The following is a 22,298-nucleotide window of genomic DNA, read 5'->3' as shown; positions in this document are numbered from 1 at the left end:
CTTTGAATGTGTGTTTCAAAACAATGTTTCCAATGTATTGTGGATGGTTTCTATTGGTTACTTTACAATTAAATCTGGTGTAAATTGTGACTGCATGTTTCAAAATTGGGCCTGTGTTGTTTTAATGATAGATGGTAATTTGGAGTTGTGATACTGAGTGTAGTGCCACAGCATTGGTGGTTAATGTTGGCTGCTAGCCAAACCTTAAATAAATAAATAAATATTCTTACTATACAACGGCCTGGTTCCTAGTCCATTGTTGACATAGGGTATTTGTTGGGGTGGGTGCGAGACAGGTTGGAGGCCTCACCAAAGTGAATCTGTATTAGCGCTTTGGGTGGGTGCCTCCTTGCTTGGGGCGGAAAGAACTCCCTGAGTTGAGTGTGATCGCCTAATAAACTGCGACACCTGAACCATCCAAACGATGATGTAATATGCCACATGCAGCCTCAATTGTCCCAGTAATGCAATTACATTTCAATTAATGTCTCATGTGCATAGTATAGTCATTATATATAATGTGCATCCTCATATGCTGGGCTGCTGCAACCACTTGCCATTCCCCTTTTGCAATGACTTGGCAGGTGAACACCGATAGTCTGGAGGGTTGCCAGGGGTTAAGATTAATTCTAAACCTTCCAGCCATTATCTCTTTTGTTTTGCTATAGCAACCACATGCCAAGTGCAGCCTCAAATGCTAATTCATGCCTCAAATACGTTTTGTAGTCTGAAAATGTAAGTTAAAGCCACACAAATCTGATGTGCATCCTCAGATGACCCAGTTATGCAATTATATGTATCCCTTGACTGGTATGGTCCTAATATACAAGGTAAAGCCTCAGCAGACCAGGTACGGCCCATCACCCTTCAACCAACTCTTGCATTTAGGGCTCACACTCTTGCAGATGGTCTAGAGGGAAGCCGGATGACGGGGCTCCTGCTGCTGTGGAGGCAGGTAGCGATGAGATGGAGTGAAGGGCTCACCCAGCTCTCTCACCCAAATGCAGAAGGCTTTGCAAGCAGTAGTTATGCCAGTTGGTATCTGGGTGATCTCAGAATCAGGGGAAGGAAAACCAGGCTTCTACACCTGTTTCACTCACACATAGCCTTTACAATCTCCCTCTCCATGAAAAGAGGAATTGTTCTGATAGTGCCAGCCCAATGGCAGTCACAGGGGAACTAAAACTGTTCTTCCCTCAAGATTTCACAAGCAGCCTCCATTGGCTATTGGAAAGTTAGGACCATTTCCATAAATCAACAGAGGCTGCCTGTGTGTGGGTGGCACAAGAGGTGAATGTTCATATATCTTGATCCACCATTATCCCTTCACCGTCTCCTTGTTGGATTATGGGAGTGAGGGGGAGACAAAAGGAAGGAACAGTGGAAAGTACATGGCTTGCGGAAAAGCTCTGTTTTCGTTCTGTTTGTGGTGCTGACTTCTGATCAAGGTATTGCAATGTTGGTGCTAGAGGTTCCAAGTGTAAAGCCAAGGGTATCATCTGGTATCCCTGGTGACCCTGAAATTGTCCCTGAGATCCCTGTCTGTAATCTCTGTTTTTTCTTGTTCAATGTAATATTTATTTTTTTATGATTGTTTTGTGTGTATTGTCTTTGTCCTTATGTGCGCCCGTACGCCTCTGGGCCTTTTGGTTGCACGTTATAAATTAAATAAAGTAAAGTAAAAGTATGCATGTCTGGCTAGACTGTAGAAGTCATGAAGACATGGCGATAGGCTTAATCCAACCAAGACATCAGTGTGACCAGCAAATATTTCTGGAAGTTGGAAGCTTCAGTTCAAAGCCCTGTACCCTAGCAAGGATTGCAGGAACATTACAATCTAAGCAATGAGACACGTACCAGCTATTACCAATCAGTCTGTGTGACCAGCAAAGATTCCCTGAAGCAGAGAGTTGTGCTACAAAGTGCCATACTCAGCAGGATACAGGGGGGAGTACTGAAGTCTAAGGACCTAATTTTGTTAAGAGTGAATATTGATCAGAAGAAGTGGGTACACCACCAATTCTAAAGTGTTCACTTCTTTCCAGGCTATTTTTAATATTTTTCACCAGGGGCAGATAATTGGATGGGAATTTGGGTGGTGCCCCAGATTCCTAGCCATTATCCGACCCATCTGAAAAATGCACGATGGTAACCCTCGAAGTAAGTCTGTTTGCAATTGGCGTTGTACCAAGAAGCTATCTATAAATAAACGACTGTGCTCACAGAGGGAATCAATAATAGTGTCTGCAGTACCATTGGATCCATATGGATTTCACCTGTCCTTTGCATGCACAAACTGCAGGTGGATCTTTTGGCATACCAGGTTCTCTCTTCACATTAAACTGATGCGTGCAGAAACGCTGGCCAGGGAGTGTATTTCTCGCTCTAAACCCCACTCTGTCTACAGAAACCCAAAACCTCCCGATTGTGCAGAAATACAGAGCTATTGCTGTTGTGGCTTTACATCCTTTGAGACATTTTCTACCCTGAGCAAAATTAGATGGTAGGTGTTGAAACATATAGCACTAAACACAGATGATACAGGTCATTACATGTCAAAATTGTGAGATAGAAATAAGCGTGTATGATATCCCACAAAGGTTTTCCGCCACTTTTTTTGCGGGATGCAGACACAAATTCAAATCCTCTCAAATTTTCCGCATACACTTTTGGGGTTATAATCCAACCCCCCTGCCACTCCTACAAAGCCTGCTATTCTTTTGTCTGCAGACTACCCACTTTTCTCAATGGCCTGCCCCCCACCCTGCACAGCATGCAGCATTGCCGCAGGAGCAGTTGAAATAAAATGTGTAACATGCCCCAGGCCATGCGAGGGCCTGCCAGCACCCAGTGGGGCTTTGAGGAATGTTATATGGCTGGGGTCTTCAAGCTTTGGCTCTCCAGATGTTTTGGACTACAACTGCCATCAGCCCTGTGGAAATTACATTATCGATATGTCACTTGTTGTTTACTGTGGATTTTCATTTTACTAATGTATTGAGTGACTTTCATGTTTCGCAAATGTGTTTTCCACCTTGCACTGCATATTACTGTATATTCACTGCACTGTTTATGCTAGCTGTTTATTTATGTCAAGTGCTTGCATGTTCCATGGTGTGTCTATTTAGTTTCTAGAACAATGGACATTGCACACCAATGACATTGTGTCTGACCCTGCTTTGCTCTATGTTCCCTGCATGCTCCTTCCCCAGGACTCCACTTTCTCCAGGAATTAGTTTTACCTTTTGTACAGCTCAACCCTTCCTGAGACCTGCAATTTCCATCTCCCCTTTGTCCTGCTCTTCCTGATCCCTGCAAAACTAGTTCCAAGTGTGCTCATCATGTGGGTAGGGGGCTCTGGCAAGCCATTCGTACCACGCCCTGTAATTATCCTTCCTCTGCAAGTCACCAAGCCAGCGCCTGACCTCTTGCACCCTTTCTGGGAACCTCCTCTATTTTCCAGTCCAGCAATTAATCTCCCCTTGAGGCCCCAACTGTCCTGCACTCTAAAATTCCATCTCCCTGACCCTGCAATTAACCTCCCCTCTGGACTCCAACTGCCCTGCACTCTATAATTTCAACTCCCCTGACCTGGGAATCACACAGAATACCTGAAAATGTGTGTCTGCCAAAGCATCCCATTTCCCCTAGAAAACACACAAAATTTGTCCTGGTGACAGCCAAACAAATACTTGCATGGGGGAATGGGGCTGGCCCTGGAGGGGGTAGAGCAAAAGAACGCATCCTGGCAACAGCCAAACACTTGCCTGGGTGAGAGGCCAGCCCTGGAGTGAGTGGGATAAACAGCTTGTGGAAAAAGAACTGCAGACTTGTTTCTTGGTTGCTGGCAGTGGTGTGCTGATGTGGGCAGCAGAGCTCAGGAGTCCCCTTCCACAGGTACCCTTGTCTTCCCTCACCATCCTTCCCCTCCTTTCCTTCTCAACCTGCTCTATATTACCACCAGTAGGGCTTGTGGCCATGTATGCCCTGTTGTCTCTCCCTCTCTGTGTCTTTGTGCCTCCCCTGTGTCTCTGTGTCTGTCTCTGCATCTCTCTCTCCCTGTGTCTCTCTCTCTCTGCCTGCCCCTCTCTCTCTTTTCCCCCTCACCATCTCTACCTCCCCCTCCTCCAACTCCCTCTCCAACCCTTCTCTTTCTCCTTTGGGGTCCCGTTCGCCCCCTTGCATTCAAGGATACTCCCCAGGCCTGCTGGTTCCATGCAGTGGATGTGCCTAGCTAGTATGCCTGCCATCAATGCCCCGCCTTGTGCCTGCAGACCAGTGCAGGCAATCACCTGTGTCCAGTGTGTATAAATTATCCTGCTGGCAATGGGCTTACACCTCTTCCATTAACACATCTGTTCCTGGTTTCTACAAAGAATTTGGCGCCTTCATTGTGTTGCCACTTTTCAGTGCAGCTGGCCTGTTATTGTCAGGGGGGGAACCCAGTCTGTCTGCGTACACAACCTACCCCCACCGGTCTGTTGACGCCCTCGTCCAAAACTGTGGTCTCCCACACAGCACACCCCATTTTGGCCTGCCTCCCATTTCCACAATTTTCTGGTTCCTGTTCCACAGATCCAGAACCGGGTCTAGGTCCCTGATCACGTGAAGAGCACTTTAACGTCTGCAACTTTTCTGACTAAACTCACCCCTGTTCTGCGTCCTGTACGCTGATCCTCTGTGCATCTCCTGCCTTTAGCAACAGCCGTGTCTAGCCACATTAATTCTATCTTTCCCCTTTTCCAGCAATCTTTGGACCAAGTCCCAGAGAAAAGGTGAACCTGCCGTCAATTCAGTTGCTGTAACAGTGTCTAGCTGTCTGTCTGCCGTGTCAAATAATAAGGTAAGAACTGCCACATCAGTCACGCGCACTGACACTGCCAGATTGTAAATTGAGGTGCGGCTCCTAGTCTCTGAAGGGGGTGGTAACACTTAGGGTAGGTCAGTGTACCCATCCAGTCAACCCAGGTCCCACTCCCACAGTGGAAAGGTGCCACTGTCAGATGAGGATCTGCACACCTACACACCATCACACAATTGTACTGGCAAATTGTAGGGTGTACCTTTCCAGATAATCTACCCAACCAGTCGTAGCCTCCAATTCTCAACCCCTAATTGTATCCAGTGTTTGGTTTTAACCCTGAGAGGTCCTCAGGTGAGAGGAATCACCTACGCCATAACAAACTCACCTTCTACGGCCATACTGGAGGGTGAAAAATAGTAGCTGTGGCTCATTGCTCACCTTAGGGACTGGTCTGTCTAGTGCCTCCTTTTAGAGTGCACTACATGTCACTTAATTCAGTTTACTAGTCTGTCTGAATCTGGCAAGAAAGAGTGGTGAGGTGGCATCTTAATAGTAAGTCTTTCTGTAGATACCTTTGTGGAGTGTGCCTTGATACCCTTAATTTTGCTTGTCTGGGCAGCTGGAGCCCTCACCCCACCAAATCACCAAATTCAGTTTACTAGTATCAGAGCCACCTAGTCTGTACCAGCACCATTTCATAGACACTCACTAGGAGTGCATAAGGCTAGTAGAGGGCCCAACCTGACCCACTTACCCATTTTTATTGTGTCCATATCCTAGTCATGAGAGCTGTGTATTTGTTTAGGAGCACAAGAGTGGGCCTCTAGAAATCATCTTTGCTGGGAACTCTTTTGTGTTGAGTGCCTGCCCGACCTGCCTGCCATACTGAATTTGAGTAGTTTTTAAGAACGCCTGTGAATTGTACTTAACACTGCTTTTGGAAGTGGACCAGTAGCTTGGCATTGCCGTACCCTCTGTCCTGCAACAGTTTATCATCCAGCCCCTTTCCTAGTTGAGCGCCTGTGAGTGTGCATCTGTGAGTGTCTGTGAGTGATTGTGAGTGTGCTAGTGTAACCCTGGGTAACAGACTTGGATAGTAGGGACTCAGTGATGCTGACCTACGCCCTGTATTGATTCAGTATTTGTAAAGACATCTTAGTTTGTGTACAACATCTTTTTTGTGTCAGAATTGGAAAATCTGCAAGCCAGGGAGTGAGCCTTTCCCCTGATTCCCCTGTGACACCAATGGCTACAGTGAATGGGCCAGACAATGTCAGATGATGCCAGTAAGACATAAACAGACTAGGTGTCAGAACATACTGGTCTGGCCCAGAAGGGGGTTGAACGACAAAACATGTCCTGGCAACAGTCAAAAAAACACTTGCCTGGGTCAGAGGCCAGCCCTGGAGTGGGCAGAAGCAACAGCCTTATATAAGTCTGTGGAGAAAGGACTATGGGGCTCATTCTTTCTTGGTTGCAGGCAATGATGTGCTGGCGGGGGCAGCAGAGCTCAGGAGGCCCCTTAAATAGGTACCCTTGTCTTCCCTCTCCATCCTTCCCTCCACAACTTGCTTTATATTTCCAATGGTGGGGCTCCTGGCTGTCTATTCCCCTGTCTCTCCCTCTCCCTGTGTCTGTGTCTCTTTGCCTATCCCCACTCCCTGTGTCTCTGTATGTCTCTCTCCCTATGGGTCTCTCTCTGTGTCTCTCTATGCCTGCCCCCTCTCTATTTTTCCCCATCACCATCTCGACCGGCTGACTCCTCCAACTCGTACATCAAACCTGCCTTCTTACCAACGCCACATTCCCGTCATCAATGGATCGCCTCCTCTCGTGTTAGTCATTGTGGAACTATTGAATGACATTGCTAGGTGTTCTCGTGCAGTCGGGACAGCGCGCCTGCATTGGACTACTGTACCATCTCATTGACTACGAGACTCATTTCTGCTGGTAAACCCAGATCTGTTATCTTGTTTTACTGTTCAGGACAGCATTCTGTATTCCTTGTATGTATTCATTGCATACCCTACCTTCATATTACAGCCTTCAGCTTATCATAGAGTTCTCAGGAACACGTTTGTCATCTCCCCCGCACTGCCTTTCTTGGTTCTTCTTCCCACTACTGGAGGTTAGTTCAGTCTAGAAATAAGGGGACACAGGCTACCCCACCTGTCTACCACTTGCCGGTAGTAGATACAGCACACGCTTGACAAATCACAGCACATGATCTGTACATAAGAGAGCACCCAATTTGCATGTAACACATTAACAATTTTTATTTTTCATGTGATTTAGAAATAGCCTAACGGGGCCATTGTCATAACCTTTGTCATGCCCATAGTTGCTTGGAATATACAATACTTAAGGCATATTCAACAAACTCATACAATGACTATTTGTATTTAGTTTTTGCACAGTGTGGGTTAGTACAAATAGTGACTTAGAATGCGGTCGTGATAACCGAACATCTGTCTAATCGACACTAAATGGTGTTTCTGGCACTTAGTGGGTAGCTAGTGTTCTAGTGCCGTCTTCAGGACTGTTGAAGTGGACTGAGTAGTGTCACTGATGTACCTCAAGGATGGAACATCTAAAGGTAAGAAGGTTAAAATTAGAATATGGGTATCTCTCTGTAGGAACGTAGGTGCCTGAGAAGTGTGCTGTAAACAATCCTACCTGAGCCATTGCTTTCCAGTGTCACAGGTGTGCCGAAGATCTATCGAGTTCTTCGCTAAGGAACCTTCTGTGCACCTTGAATTATTGGATCCTTTATGACTAGGGTCTGGTCTTCAGCTAGTTAGCTGTAGGGAAAAGATTATAATAATCGAATTGTGATGTGATAAGCTTCTATACACATCGATACATGTTGTTTATTCATGAGCTGCCATTTCTGGCGGTGGTGGTGAAATTTGACTTATAACCGTGATGTAACTCACTTGGGTGTGCTTCAAATAGCCTTTTCCCGAAAATACGCCATTACTGGCACTGGTGGTGAAAGGTTACATAGGATCAGTTACTGGGATCAGATTATAGCCGTGTTTGTGCTCGGTTGCTGCTTAACTCAATCGGTGTGTGTGGCTAGACACCGTGATCGGCTGCTATAGTATTGCATTAGCTCTAGAAAGCCTTGGTACAAGGCGTTTGGCCTCTTGTGCCGACGTGGCATCTATCGCATGCACAGGGGAGACCGCTCTGATGCAGCGCTGCAAGCTTACCTGCGTCCACTCGCTACTGCTGCTGGCCGTATCTGTGAAAGTGGCTGTAGTTGCGTGCATGCGGATAGACTACTTGTGGGCTCGGTTGTACGTATCTATGCAACCGTAGAGCGTTTGCGCATGCGCGCGCGATTAGTGTTCCTGTCTTTTGGGAACTAGGGGAATAGTGTCTAAGTCTACGCTATCCTTATGTGTTAGGATGTGTAGATGCAGTGTTATGGACTTGTGTGAGGCAGCAGTGAATTGGCAACATGTCATTATGTTCAATTTGGTAGTAACATTCACAGATTAAGTACAATGAATGCGTGACTCACAGTTCACATTACTTTAGCCATTGTATTCATTGTTACATCATAGATTATAGATAATAGACACATCTTTCTTTGATTTTTACCACTTTAAGTTCTTATTGCAGAAAAAGCAGTTTCCACTCCATTCATGATTTTGTATCACTTTGGGGTCTTATTTCAGAAAAACAGGTTCCACTCAATGGAAACATTTAAACCGTTTTTTACAATATCATATGTAAAATGAGGAAGAACAAGGGAAAATGTGGGCGTTACGAGGGACGGCCCATAGTCAGTCCATCGCACAACCACTATTGTGCGGAACAATACATACGCAGGGTCCCCGAGATGCAGGCATGCGTGCAGGGGACCCCATGCGCTGGTTTGAGGGAGCATATAGATGCATGTGGGGAGCATGCAAAGGTAGCTGTTGCTGGCTGTTTTCACATTGCATGGGGGGGTTTCAGGGGCATTTCGGCCACGACTTATGTATACACTTACTTTGTCCAAACAATACTCCAGGATTGGCCTATTACCCTTGTATCTTGGGCTTACATAGGTGGCAGGGTCAGATAGGTTAAGATCTCGTGAGAGTTAAGAATAAAATACAGCCACACTTGAAAAGAGATTCTTTTTGTTTGTCTTTTTGAAAGATTACGTACCTGAAGTTTAAAGACTCCACTTACTAGTGGCTATAGGAGCGCAGCCCCACTGCTGGCTTCACGGCCAAGGTCATTGAACACAGGGTCAGATAGGTTACCATTCTGGTACCCCACCTGACTACCATTCGATTGGCCTGGGTCAGAGGGTCTGTTTGTAGAAGGAGTTTTTTTACGCCCCCATCTCCAGATCCAATGGATGGATAGTTTATACCTACACCACCTTCACAGCGGTAGGTGCAGTAGAGCGATTAGAGGGTTTGTGGCTGTTTTTACTCTCAGTGGGCTTCTGGACCTCCTAGATCCTTGTGGCATGTTCATTCACCCAATCCAGGGTCTTATGCTCATGAAACTCCCGCACCAGCTGAGTCATAATGTATTTGGGGAGTGCATGGAAGTGGGTGGTCACAAACTCCCTACTATTGGTGTCCATGCATCAGGAAATCGAGGCATGCTTTGTTCTAATAAATTATTAAAGCATGCTAAACTAATCCAGTCAATTCACAATCTGGTGACCTCCCAGATAAGACTCGGAATGACCTCGCTGACCAGCTGGCGAAAACCAAAGCTCTACAGGGGGATTTCATAGAAACTGAATCCCTGCTGGGGGAAATCCAAGTTGCTGCTGTCGCCAGGTCACAGACATGTCCGAATAGTGAACTCTCGACTGCCCAGTGGAGTAAAAATACCCTAGATGCTGATTTGATCACTGCACAGGAAAGGGACCCGATTATTGGTAAATTCTATCAACACATTGAAGACCCCATGCGTTTTCCTTTAACAAAGTCAGATTATTCCCAGTATAGAGGATCTCTGGGTGTTGATGACGTTTTCTAAGATGTTCCGGATCCAAGACGGTTTGTTAGTGAGGAGAGCCCTGACCAGTGGGTGATACCTACCTAATTTTGAAGCCTGCTATTGAACCACGCACATGATGCAGCCATTGCCGGTCATAGAGGGTTTCATACGACATTAGAAAACGTGTTTGAGGTTGCCTACTAGCCACACATGTGCCATGACCATGACACTTACCTAAAGGTGTGTCTTGTGTTACTCAATTTCAATTCAGTTCACTCACACACAGACTCCCCTACAAAAAGGGGAATGAAACTGCCTTGGTCAGATTTGCAAGTCAATTTCATTGAGCCAGTGATGCGCGCCTCTAGAGAAAACAAGTACATGTGGACTGTGACATGCTTGCTCACAAAGTGGGTAGAATGTCTTCCAGCCCTGAATTGTAAGGTGGACACAGATTCTGCATTAATGATCAACCACATCTTCTCTCGTTTTGGCCTCCGACAAAGGACTGAGTTGGATAGACAAAGTCATTTTACTAGTGAGGTGATGGCGAAGATGTGGGAGATTCTAGGAGACAAAATAAAAAGCCACATTGCCTACCGGGTGGCCTCTAGTGGGCGGGGGGGTAGAGAGATACAACAAGACAATTGTAATTATCTCAAAGAAGTTTGTTGCAGACTCTGGACGCAATTGGGACATGCAGTTACCACTTGTCCTGATGGCTATTAGGTCTAAACCATCTTCTGCAACAAAGATGTCTCCATTTGAGCTCATGACCGGACAGAAAATGGTGTTACCTCAGAATCTGCTCTAGAGAACTCAGGAGCAGACCCTGATAAATGCGTCCACTACTCGTGAGTACATTGAAAATGTAAGGAAGCACCACCAGCACGCTTTTGCTTCTGCTAAGCACAATTTAGAAAAATTGGCTGAAGGAATGAAGTCCTCTTATGACCTAAAGACCACCAATAAAGAGTATGAAGTAGGAGACAAGGTTTGCTTGTGCAAGGAATCAGGCCAAGGAGCAGACATTTCCTCTCAATTTGATGTTCTCAAATGTTGTGTCTAGTTTGATGTAATACAAAAAAGGAAGCAGCCGCCCCTCTCTAGAAAGAACATGACATGATAACTTGTTCTTTTTATCCACTTTGAGAGTCTGCAGCTATCACTTTTTTGTAGTTTTATATAATGTTGTCCTCTTTTGAATGGATGTGTTGAAATGCCATGTCTATTTCTAGGTAATATGTTTCTCTCAAATACAATGTCCATCTTCTGGGAAAATATGATGTGTAAAACGTAGTCTACCTCTTTTTTTTCTATTTCTTAGATAATTAACTCCATTCACTTCCAGCCTGGAGGTGGGAAGGGAATCCGGTGATATTGCCAGGGGCCCTGGAACCCCAACCCAAAGATGGAAAGGGCAGCTGGAGTGCCCACTCCCTAATGAAAGAAGAAAGGGGGTGCTGTGCTACACCCCCAAACCCAAAGATGGAAGGGGAGGCTGGCATGCCCACTCCCTAATGAAGAAAGAAAGGGGGTGCCATGCTACACCTCCCAACCCAAAGATGGAAAGGAAGGCTGTGGTGCCCACTCCCCAATGAAGGAAGAAAGGGGGTGCTGTGCTACACTGACCAACCCAAAGTTGAAATGGGAGGCTGTGGTACCAACTCCCTATTTAAGGAAATTGAACCAGAAGGGCTCCAACATAAGGAAAAAGGGGAAACAATTAGGGTTCTTGAAAACCCCACTCTGCCCTGCTCTTCCCCACGAAAGAACCATTGAAGACCCAGGGGGGGGAATGTGAGGATTAATCAAAGGCCCCAAATAAACAAAATTGAAGGGCCACAGAAAGCAAGGCCTGCCAGCTTTCATCAAAGAAAATAAGAACAACCTTCACACAGAAAATGGACCTATTAAGGCAGGCTGTGTGGTTTCTGCAAGTAAAACAAGGAAGGGCCATGTGAAAAAGGCCTACTTGTCATTATAAAAGGAAAAGCAGCATTTTAATTCATAAGTGGCAGAAGAAATTCAAAGGTCCCTTTCACATGAAAAACAGGATATTTAAACACTGACACCAAAATGACTTTGCATGGGTGTTTGCAGTTTAAAGAAAGACAAGAGAAAAATGTTCCCCAGCCAAAATAAAGATGTCAGGGAAAAGACATGGTGTGTACTGACAAAAAGTAATGTATATTGTGTTTCACATGGAAAATACCAGAACACATTTGAAAAGAAAAGCCCACTTTGTTTCCATGAAAAATTTCCTGTAGGCCTCCCGTTTGCTTGCTGTGGGGCAAACTTTACAAAGGACTCCCCACTGAAAGCCTGGCTGGCATCCCAGCTGTTTACAACTGCAATAAAGTGTGGCTGCTAAGAGGTGTTGAAAACAGATTTCCCTAGACTTGGTGTTTCTGAAAGCTTATTTCTGGTGATTTTGTTGAAATAAAATTAATCTACTTGGGACTAAGGAAAATTGTAATGGTGAGCTAAAAGGTGTTCCTGGCTGCTATGAACATGTCTTGGATTTAAGAGTTGGCAAACTGGTGGAGAGTAAAATTAGGAATGTGGAGAATAAATTGCATGTTCCTAACAATTATGCTTTTTGTTACAATGGCAGAAAATTGCCAAACGGCCATGCAACATGGTGCAGAATATACTGTTGTTTTGTAAAAAAAAACCCATGATTAGCTGTAGTCGAAAATGTATATATATCATGGCAGTTACTAGTAAATCACAATGTTTTTGACACATAGTTAGATTTCTGCCATAGAAACAAAAGGGGATTTCAAAGGGAAGTTGCCATATCTCTTTTCCAGACTCTTAAACTGTCACGCCCTGGGGATCCCTCCCATGCTTCCTCCTCACCTGGATCTTCCACAGAGCTGTCCTGAGTTTATGATTCCTTCTTTCGGCGTGGTTTCCTTGTCTCCTTGGGCTTCTTCTCCTTCTTTTGATGAAGATAGGGGTGAGCTCCCTCGGAGGCCACATTGATCTGTACGTGCACCAAGCCCCAGGGTACCCCGTGAAGCAAGCCCCTCTAGTTCAGGGAAAAAGCCTTTGTTGGCGCAAATAACCCTGGATGCTTCGTTGTACAAATCCGAGTAGAAGCACAGTTGCGTGGCAGGTACTCTGTACCTTCGGAGGTTTGAATCTGAGTTCTCTAATGACAAGGGTGACTCTCTAATCCAAACATGGGTATGCTTCTTCTGAATAGAATATCTGGGTAAGCTTCTTCTGAATAGAATGACCCAGAAACACCATGAAGTTCCTGGGATGCAGTGCTTCAGCGAGAGGAAGTCGGCAGACCGGATATGTCGGCTGGTCAGTCTCCCAATCAAGACACCCGGTCACAAGTGGAGAGACAAATGGCAGGATAATGACGTTAGCTTGAAAGCTGAAGGAACAGGAAGGACAGATACTAAAAGAATTGGGAAAGGAATGACAGCCACTGAGTATCCCAGGCGAGGAAACAGCTGAGGAAAGCTGATCGGGTAGGACGCCAACACAGAAAGGTAAGAAATGACTGGCACACTACCACAACAAAGAAAGAGTAAGGAGCCGAACAGGACGTGGCTACAAAAAAAAGGACTGAGCACTTAAGGAAGGGGCCCCATACAGATCATAGAAAAGTCAGAAGCAGCCAACACATAGGTGGCAGATGAAAGATTGTTATAACGAGCACCGAAGGAACCGAGCGAAAACCGTGTAGGTACAGACGAGGGAGGAAAGTTAGAGTAGTGAAAGGAAGAAGGCAGAAACAGACCATAGAAGTGCAGGCGGGGGGCCAGAGCAAGAGGGGAATCTCACAAAGCAGGCTGGTCCACCAGAGAGAGGAGTATAGCAAGGCAAATCACCAAAGTACAGATACAACGCAAGGAGCGTTTGTCCCGCCTACCTAAATAATGGCAGCAGCAATGTTGGGAGAGGACTAGACCGCATAGTGCGGATGAAGCCGGTGGACAGTTTAATGAAACTTCCACCACTGCCAGCACTTCCAAGGGTGGTATGCCCCCTCCTTAACATGCCTTCCCCAGGTTTCCCCGGGTACAGCATGTGAAACTGTCGAACCAGCCTGGGGGCATGGATGTGGCTGCTGGGTTCCCAAGTTCTCCCAGCATACAAATATCCCTTCCAGTGCACCAGATACTGTAGGGCTCCTCTCCAATATCTGGAGTCATCCAAACAGGATACCTCATATTCTTCAGGTTCAGGTGGTGCGGAGATCTTGTGTCTGTGGTATCTCTGTTTGAAGGGGTCTTCCACGTGCTCCTTCAGGAGGGAGGAATGAAAGACAGAGTGCACTCTTCGTAGACTGTGTGGCAGTCGCAGTTTGAAAGTTACTGGGTTGATCCTAGCCAAGATCCAGAGGGACCTATGTAGCGGGGAGAAAACTTCCCAGACGGGTAAGTACTTAGTCGAAAGCCAAACCAGTGTTCCAGGTTTCCATTCTGGATTCGGTCTTCTCTTGAGGTCAGAGACCCTCTAGTGTCACTTGCGGCTGTCTTCTAATGACTATAGGGCTTCCTTGTGCACCTGTTTGAGACAAGTCAAGCGGCTGTCTACCGCAGGAGATTATGAGGCTGTAAAGTCTTTCCAAGGTAAGTGCTGCAGATGGTAGCCATACGTGCACCAGAAGGGACTCATCTTGATAGCTGTATGAAGGGTGTTATTGTATGCAAACTCAGCCAACGGTATGTAGTGTGCCCAATTGTTCTGTTCTAGATTGCAAAAGCATCTCAGATATTGTTTGAGGTTAGCGTTAAGCCTCTCAGTTTTGCCATTGGACTGTGGATGATACCCCGATGACATTGCTCTGTGAATCCCCAGTTCTTTGCATAAGGAGGCCCAGAACTTGGAGGTGAACTGGGACCCCCGGTCCGACACCAGGGTTTGTGGCAGACCATGCAACTGTACAATATCTCTTAGGAACACTGTTGATGTCTCAGGAGCAAGGGAACCCCTGGAAGGACTGAAAAATGTGCCAATTTACTGGAGGTGTCCACAGTAACCATGATGGTGGTATTATTCCGGGAAGGTGGAAGATCTACTACAAAGTCAGTAGAGGCATACTCCCAGAGTCTCGATGCAAGATTTTCCTGCTGCAAAAGTCTGATAGGCTTTTGTCTGGAAACTTTGTATGCTGCACAGTTAGGGCAAGATGATACATAGGCCTTAACGTCCTGTAGGATAGGTGGCCGCCAAAAGTTGTGAGATACAAGATCCAAGGTAGCATTTTGCCCTTTATGACCTGCCATAGGGAGATCATGACACCATTTCAGAGCCTGTGATTGCAGAGCCTTCGAGGGTAAAAAGAGGGCCTGCTTGCGGAAGAGGTAATCCCCTTGTTGGGCCAAGTCCTGTCTCGGGAGATTGGTAGCCATGTGGGTCTTGGTTTCTGTTTGTACCTCCTGGAGGAAGGGATTGACTATGGCCAGGAATCTCTTGTTTGGTAACAATTTCACGTTACTTTAAAACCCTCCTGTGTCTTCAACCATACTGCTTGATAATGCACCAGCCACTGCATTCACGGATCCAGGTATATAGGTGATTATGAAATCAAATTGGGAGAAGTAGCTTGCCCATCGGGCATGTCTCGAGTTACTACACTCCATTTGCTGAAGTACCTTTAAGTTGCTGTGGTCGGTCTTTACAACAAACTGATGAACCGCTCCCTCAAGAAGGTGGCTCCACTTCTCGCAGGCCTGTCTGATGGCCAGTAATTCCCTTTCCAGCATGGAATAGTTCCTTTCACTGGGTGTAAGAGTTCTGGATAAATAAGCAACTGGGTGCTCAAGTTCATCTGGGCTCTTTTGCAAGAGAACTGCTCCTAATGCCCCACCTAAGGCATCTGCCTCAACAATGAATGGCAAAGATTGGTCCAGTTGAACTAGAATCGGAGCGGTAGTAAACAAAGTCTTGAGTTTCTTGAACGCTATCTGAGCTTCGGAACCAAATACAAACTGCACCTCCCTTTTTGAGCAAAGAAGATATAGGTGGAAAGATGTCAGAAAAATGTGGAATTAATCGCCGGTAAAAATTAGCCAGGCCCAGGAACCTTTGCACCTCCTTCAATGTCATGGGTTCTGACAAGCGGAGAATCGCCTTCACCTTTTCTGGTCCATCATCACCCCTTCGGGTGATAGCACAAATCCCAAGTAGGAGATGGATGAAGACTCAAATAAGCATTTTTTGAACTTAGCAAACAAGTGATTGTTCTGGAGACGGCGGAGTACCTCCTTAACATGTTTGCGGTGTTCAGCCAAGTAGTGTGAGAACAGCAGAATGTCATCTAGATATATGATGACCGAAATATACAGGGGGTCTGAGAAAATCTTGTCTATAAATCTTATGAACACCGCTGGGGCATTCACAAGCCCGAAAGGCATGACCTGGTATTCGAACAGTCCCAGCGGAGCCTGGAAAGCAGTCTTCCACTCATCTCCCTGTCTGATTCTCAGCAAGTGGTAGGCTCCTCTTAGGTCTAGTTTGGTAAAGACTCTGGATCCCTGGACAACCTCTAGGATGTCGCATATGAGGGGCATTGGGTACCTGTCCCGGGTGAGGATCTGGTTAAATCCCCGATAGTCTATGCAAGTACATAGCTCTGATGAATCCTTCTTGGGAATGAAGATGATAGATGCACCCCAGACAACTTAGATTCCCGAATGAGGCCATTTTTCTCTGGAAGGAAAGAGGGAACATCCTCCCGAAAGGCACTGGGGCATCTGTCTTTAGGTCTATTCCGCAATCCTCAGTTCAATGAGGTGGCAGGACTCTGGGTACTTTATCCTCAAAGATTTCAGAGAAGGCCTGATACTGCACTGGGACTGAGGACACTGTAGACTGAGGTAGGAACATAGGCTTGTCACACTGAGCCTCGGTAGTGGCACCTGCCAGACATCTGTGAATACAATGCGGGGATTCAAACCGCAGGATATTGGCCTTCCAATCTATCTGCGGATTGTGGTGGTGTAGCCAAGGTATCCCTAGGATTACGGGGAAGTGAGCCGCTATGATGACATTGAATACTAAGGTCTCTCTATGTTCCACCATAGACATCAACGCAGGTCAGGTTTCCATCACAATGGGACCGGAGGATAGAGGAGAACCATCCACCCCCTCAACTGGAATGGGAGTCTTCTTCTTCTGTAATATAATGATATTCTCTTAAGCCCAGGAAACATCTATGAAGTTGCCTGCAGCTCCACAGTCCTGCATTGCTAAAACTTGCAGGGGAGGAGTGGGAGGGATCGAGAAGGAAATCCGGAAGACCATGAGACGACTGCCTTCAGACTCTTCTATTGGTCGGGTGTTGTTGCAGGGATTTGGGCGGCTCTCCCCATTAGCTCCCCTGTGTAGGAACAGGGTGGTGTGTTTCCCTGATGTCTAGGAGGCAATGAAGGCAGTTACGCAGTATGTGTTTGGACAAGCTGCAATACATGCACAGCCCCATCTCACAACGTTTCTTTCACTCCTCAGGGGTTAGAGGACCTTCGGCCGTGCGATTTGCATAGGTTCGTCAGATGGTACCTTCTCCCTTGGAACCGAAGGTACAGCAGGCTAAGGGGGGGGTAACTGCGACTCCTTCTCTTCTCCTGACGTCTTTCAGTGAGACGCAATTCGATCTGCAGTGCTAGTGTCACCAGTTCCTGGAAGGTTGCTGGTCTTTCGATCCGGGCAAGCTCATCTTTTATCTCTTTGTGTAGGCCTCTCCGGAACAAGTTCTGCTCGGTCGAATGTGGCCAACCGGCGTTGACAGAGAGCTTCTGGAATAGTGAGACATAAGACTGTACATCTTGCGAACTTTGTCTGGCATCCGGCATTGCCTCGTAAGACGAATACCAGACTTCAGGTTAGTCAAATCCAGCCTTAAAGTGTTGGATGAACTGTGCAAAATCATTCAGTGAAGGATCTGCGTTGGTGACGAGAGGTGTTGCCCAGGCTAATGCGTTTTCAACCAGGTTTGCAATCAGGAACCCCATCTTGTATCAGTCAGTTTCATGAGTTTGTGGGCGAAAAGTGCAGTACACTAAGCAGGCATCCAAAAATTCCTTAAGCTGCTTGGGGTTACCATCGTATTTACCAAAGGGTAATGGTAGAGGACGTAGGTCAACTCTGTTGTGGTCCCTTGCTGCCACCTGCTGGCGGAGAGCAACGTTCTCCGAGCAGAGAGTCTGGACCTCTACTGTAAGTCCCTGGATTGCATTGACTAATTCTTGGTACTGTTCCAAGGAAGCCATTGGCACTATTTGGCGTTTGACTGTCATGCCCTGGAGATCCCTCCCGTGCTTCCTCCTCACCTGGATCTTCCACAGAGCTGTCCTGGGCTTCCGATTCCTTCTTTCAGTGTGGTTTCCTTGCCTCCTTCGGCTTCTTCTCCTTCTTTTGATGAAGATAGGGGTGAGCTCTGTCAGAGGCTACCTTGACCTGTACGTGTACCAAGCCCCGGGGAACCCCAAGGAGCAGGCTCCTCTAGTTCAGGGGAAAAGCCTTTGTTGGCACAAAAAACTCTGAATGCTTCGTGGTACAAATCCCAGTAGAAAGCACTGTCTTGCAAGGAAAATTGCATGGCAGGTACTCTGTACCTTCTGAGGTTTGAGTCTGAGTTCTCTAATGACAAGGGTGACTCATTAATCCAAACATGGGTAAGCTTCTTCTGAATAGAATGTCCCGGTAAGCTTTTTCGGAATAGAATGCCCAGGAAACACCCTGAAGTTCCTGGGATGCAGTGCTTCAGGGAGAGGAAGTCGGCAGACTGGATCAGTCTGCTGGTCAGTCTCCCAATCAAGACTCCAGGTCACAAGTGGATAAACAAATGGCAGGATAATGACGTTTGCTTGAAAGCTGAAGGAATGGGAAGGACAGACATTTAAAGAAGTGGGAAAGGAATGACAGCCACTGTGTATCCCAGGCAAGGAAATAGCTGAGGAAAGCTGATCAGGCAGGACCCTGACACAGAAAGGTAAAAAATGACCGGCACAGTACCACAACAAAGAAAGAGAGTGAGGAGCCAAACAGGACGCGGCTAGAAAAGAAAGGACTGAGGAAGAGGGGATCTCACAAAGCAAAGCGGACTGGTACTCCAGCGAGAGAAGTATAGCAAGGCAAATCACCAAAGTACGGATACAACACAAGGAGTGTTTGTCCCTACCTAAATAATGGTGGCGGCCATGTTGGAAGAGGACTAGACCGCGCAGTGCGAATGAAGCCGGTGGACAGTTTAATGAAACTTCGACCGCTGCCAGCACTTCCAATGGCGGCACATGACATGAACTAATCCATAGAGAGAGTCTATAATTGGGAGGAGAGAGAAAGATGTTGTAAACTTGATGGTGTCATCACTGGTACATAAAGTGAATACACTATGAGGAAGGGACAAAGCTGTGGAAATGTATCATCCGACAGCCACAAGGAAACACCAGAAGGAGATTTGTCTGAGATTGCATCTGGGTGGAGCCGTCTTTTGTTGGGAAGGCCTAAAAGCTGACAGGGTCCTCTGGTGGAGAGCTGGAGACCATCCTTGAGAGTGGAGTGAGCAGATCCCTGTCCTGTTCTTATAGAGGGTCTAGACATGAAGCTGGTTTTCCGGAAATGTAAAAAGAGAGGTTTTCTATGTAAGTAGAATTGAACCCTTTGCAACCAAAAGGTGGGGGAATCTGTTGCCCTTAAATCATTGCCCTTTATTGGAGGCGGGAGCAGTAGAGGGGTGGGGTGGGGGGGACTGTGTAGATCCTTAGCATATTTAACTAAAAAATAAAAAAGTATAATTATCCTTGGTGGAACACCACTGGGTGATTTTTATTTAAACTCAAATTAAACAAAGCTCATTACCAGTGTGTGCTGAAAACTAGTCTGTAATTTATTTGGGCAATCTTTTTGTTCAGCTCCCCAACACAGGGCTTTAAGTGGAGGGGGTCTGAAATCCAAAATTCTCAAATCATCCCAATTTTGACCATTCAGCTTCCCCAACACCGGCCTTTAAGTGGAGGGTGTGTGAAATCCAATTCTTAAATCATCCCAATTTGTATGACTGGCTTCCCCAACATAGACCATAAAGTTGGGGGGTCTCAAAACCCCACTACTAAGTCCCCTGTGTTTATTTACTGCTAGCCGTTTAAGCGCGCAGGAAAACCAAAATTGTACAGCATTGCAAATGTAAAGCGATTTTATCCAGGGACAAGTGTTGATGATAATTTATTTTGAAATTTGTATGAAGTGAAATATTGTGATTTGAGTTTTCCCAACCAAATTGTGTGAGTTATTATGTAGAGAGCAGTTTAGTGTGCTGTGTCATGGATAAAGTGTTGTGTGACGTTTAAGTGCAATTTTCTAATACCTGTCATCCAAATAAATACAAATATTTTTCCTGTGCACCGGCCTGGTTCCTGGCTCATTGGTAGCTTAGGGGGTTGGATCCAAGGGGTATTGATATGCATCAGAAATAGAGCTGAATAAAGAACTGACATTAAACCGTTTATTCTGTGACATCTAGAGTGGGGCGGCAAGGAACTCCCGTGTTGAGGTGGCCTCTCGATAAACCGATACAAAAGGGAGAACTTCTTTAGAAATGTTTAAGCATTACAAAAGGAACACTTCTGTACTAGATTGGTGCACTTCTGAAAACAATAGTGAGCACTAGAAAAGGAGAACATCTGTAGAAATGTATTGGGGAGGCGTCTAAAAAAAATATTAAGCACTAGAATGAGCGCACTTCCTCAGGACTGTTTATGCTCCAGAAGTGCTACACTTCTGCAGGAGGGGATAAGCACTAGAACGGCGCGTTTCTGTTAAAAACGTGTAAGCACTCGGAAGGGAGAAGTTCTTTAGAAATGCTAATCACTACCATGGAGGTGCTTCGATAAAATTGTCTAAGCATTAGAATGTGCGCCCTTAAGTAGAAATGACGTGTAATCAGTACAAGGAAGGGTTAACTTCTGCAGAAGTCTTTACATTCTAGAATGGCGCACGTAAGGAAGACAATGTAAAGGGCGTAAATGGGTATACCGCCGTATACCTTAAATGGGTGCACTCAAATCCAGTACAGGTGTAAAATTATTTAAATGCAACAAACAATGAAGTGTTAAAATCTACACTGACTAGAACGGGTACACTGTTCAAAGACGGTTGTCGTATTCCAAATAAGGTGTGTCTAAAACAGAACACGTCTACTTGTTTGAAAACATAATGTTAATGTACAAATATGGGCGCACGGGTGTGAAAACGATTTAAGGCAAAAGAATGTGTGGACTGCCGTCAATATGTTGAAAGATCAAAATGGACGCACTGCTATTGGCGCTGTTTAAGGTCAAGAGTGGGCGGGTGCGCTACGGTACCTGCATGCAGGGAGCTGACAGCGTTCGCTGGTGTAAAATGTGTAATTACTAGAATGGGTGTGAAACAGCAAATAAACACCCCTTGTAAGGTCGGGGAGGGTGCACTGCTGTAAAAAAAAATGTTTTTGAATGCGTGGACTGTCCAAGACATTTTTACTGAGTAAAACGACGGATTTGTAAATCAGGACCTAGATGGGTGCTCTGCTTTCCAAACAATTAAACTAGGGTGCCTAAACCGCTATTAAAAGAAAAGATAAACGTAAGTATTATGTTGGCTGCTGGAAACATTTAAGTGCTCGGATTTGGGGGTCGTGATAAATTATTAACAATCTAGAATTAGTGCAATGCTGTAAAAGCGTTTAATATGTAGAATCGGTGCATTTCCGTGCAACTGTTTAAGCGCTATATTAGTTACACTACTGTAAACAGTGTTTAAGGAATAGGCTGCTGCTTTAAAAATATACGAAGGACTATAATGTGGGTACCCTGCTTCAGTAAAACGGCTTTTAGAGTGGAGTGAGTGGCGGCGTCTGCTGTCAAATATATATGACTGGGCTAGGTGCGCTGCAATGAAAATGATTAAATGCTCAAATTGGTGCACTGCTGTAAAAATGCTAAACGGCTAACATGCGTCGATTTCCGTGCCCACAAAAATCAAGGCTGGAATAGGCGCGATTCCTTCCTTCTTGAAGAAATTGTTCATTTTAAACCCGAAATACCGCGTTTGTCTTGAAGGCAAATGAAGAGGCGCGTGTGGGGGCGTTCGACTTTTGCCTGAATCTGTTTGTTCAGACAGCGCTCGCATCGCGCGTGCAATATACTAAAAATATCCCAGGAAATGGGTATATCAATATTTTAATGATTTCGCCTTTGACGGGAACATATATTAATAGGGGGATTCTGTGGGTCAAGTTCCGCATTATTATTAATTTCAAATATTATCGTGTGCTAATAGAGGGGGGCTTTTTATATCTGTAATTGCCCCCTAAAAGCGACAACTGTTGTCTATTACCTTGGTATGGAGTGTGGGGTTGTATTGGAGGGATAAAGTAGATGGGAAGTTGATACATATAAGGAAGCGCCGCTGAAGGGGTGGGGATATTCGGCGTCCCGAGCAGCGTGCTTGTGTGTGGCGGGTCGCGCCCCACCCGGGGGGTGCGCTGGGGGGACGGGGGTGCTCTGACAGGGCTGCTGCGCGGGCA

At 45.9% G+C, this 22,298-nt stretch overlaps 1 long non-coding RNA gene across 2 annotated transcripts in view; it reads right to left on the bottom strand.

Annotated features, from left to right (window-relative positions):
- The window catches only part of LOC138524447 (uncharacterized), a 118,373-nt gene that overhangs the window by 23,469 nt on the left and 72,606 nt on the right, over window positions 1–22,298 (bottom strand). Inside the window, exons 2-3 of one of the 2 annotated variants that reach the window (XR_011283338.1) lie at window positions 7,481–7,605; window positions 7,117–7,394 (exon numbers count right to left, since the gene is read on the bottom strand). The exons of the other annotated variant lie outside the window; for it this stretch is intronic. This is a non-coding gene — a long non-coding RNA (uncharacterized lncRNA). Of the gene's footprint in view, window positions 1–7,116; window positions 7,395–7,480; window positions 7,606–22,298 lie in introns of those variants that run through there. 2 annotated transcript variants of the gene reach the window in all.

The sequence above is a fragment of the Ambystoma mexicanum genome, chromosome 1q (genome assembly GCF_040938575.1).
Source record: "Ambystoma mexicanum isolate Mex_15411 chromosome 1q, UKY_AmexF1_1, whole genome shotgun sequence".
NCBI lineage: Eukaryota > Metazoa > Chordata > Amphibia > Caudata > Ambystomatidae > Ambystoma > Ambystoma mexicanum.
The sequence above is the reverse complement of the archived record's forward strand: the minus strand, read 5'-3'. Positions and strand labels throughout refer to the sequence as shown.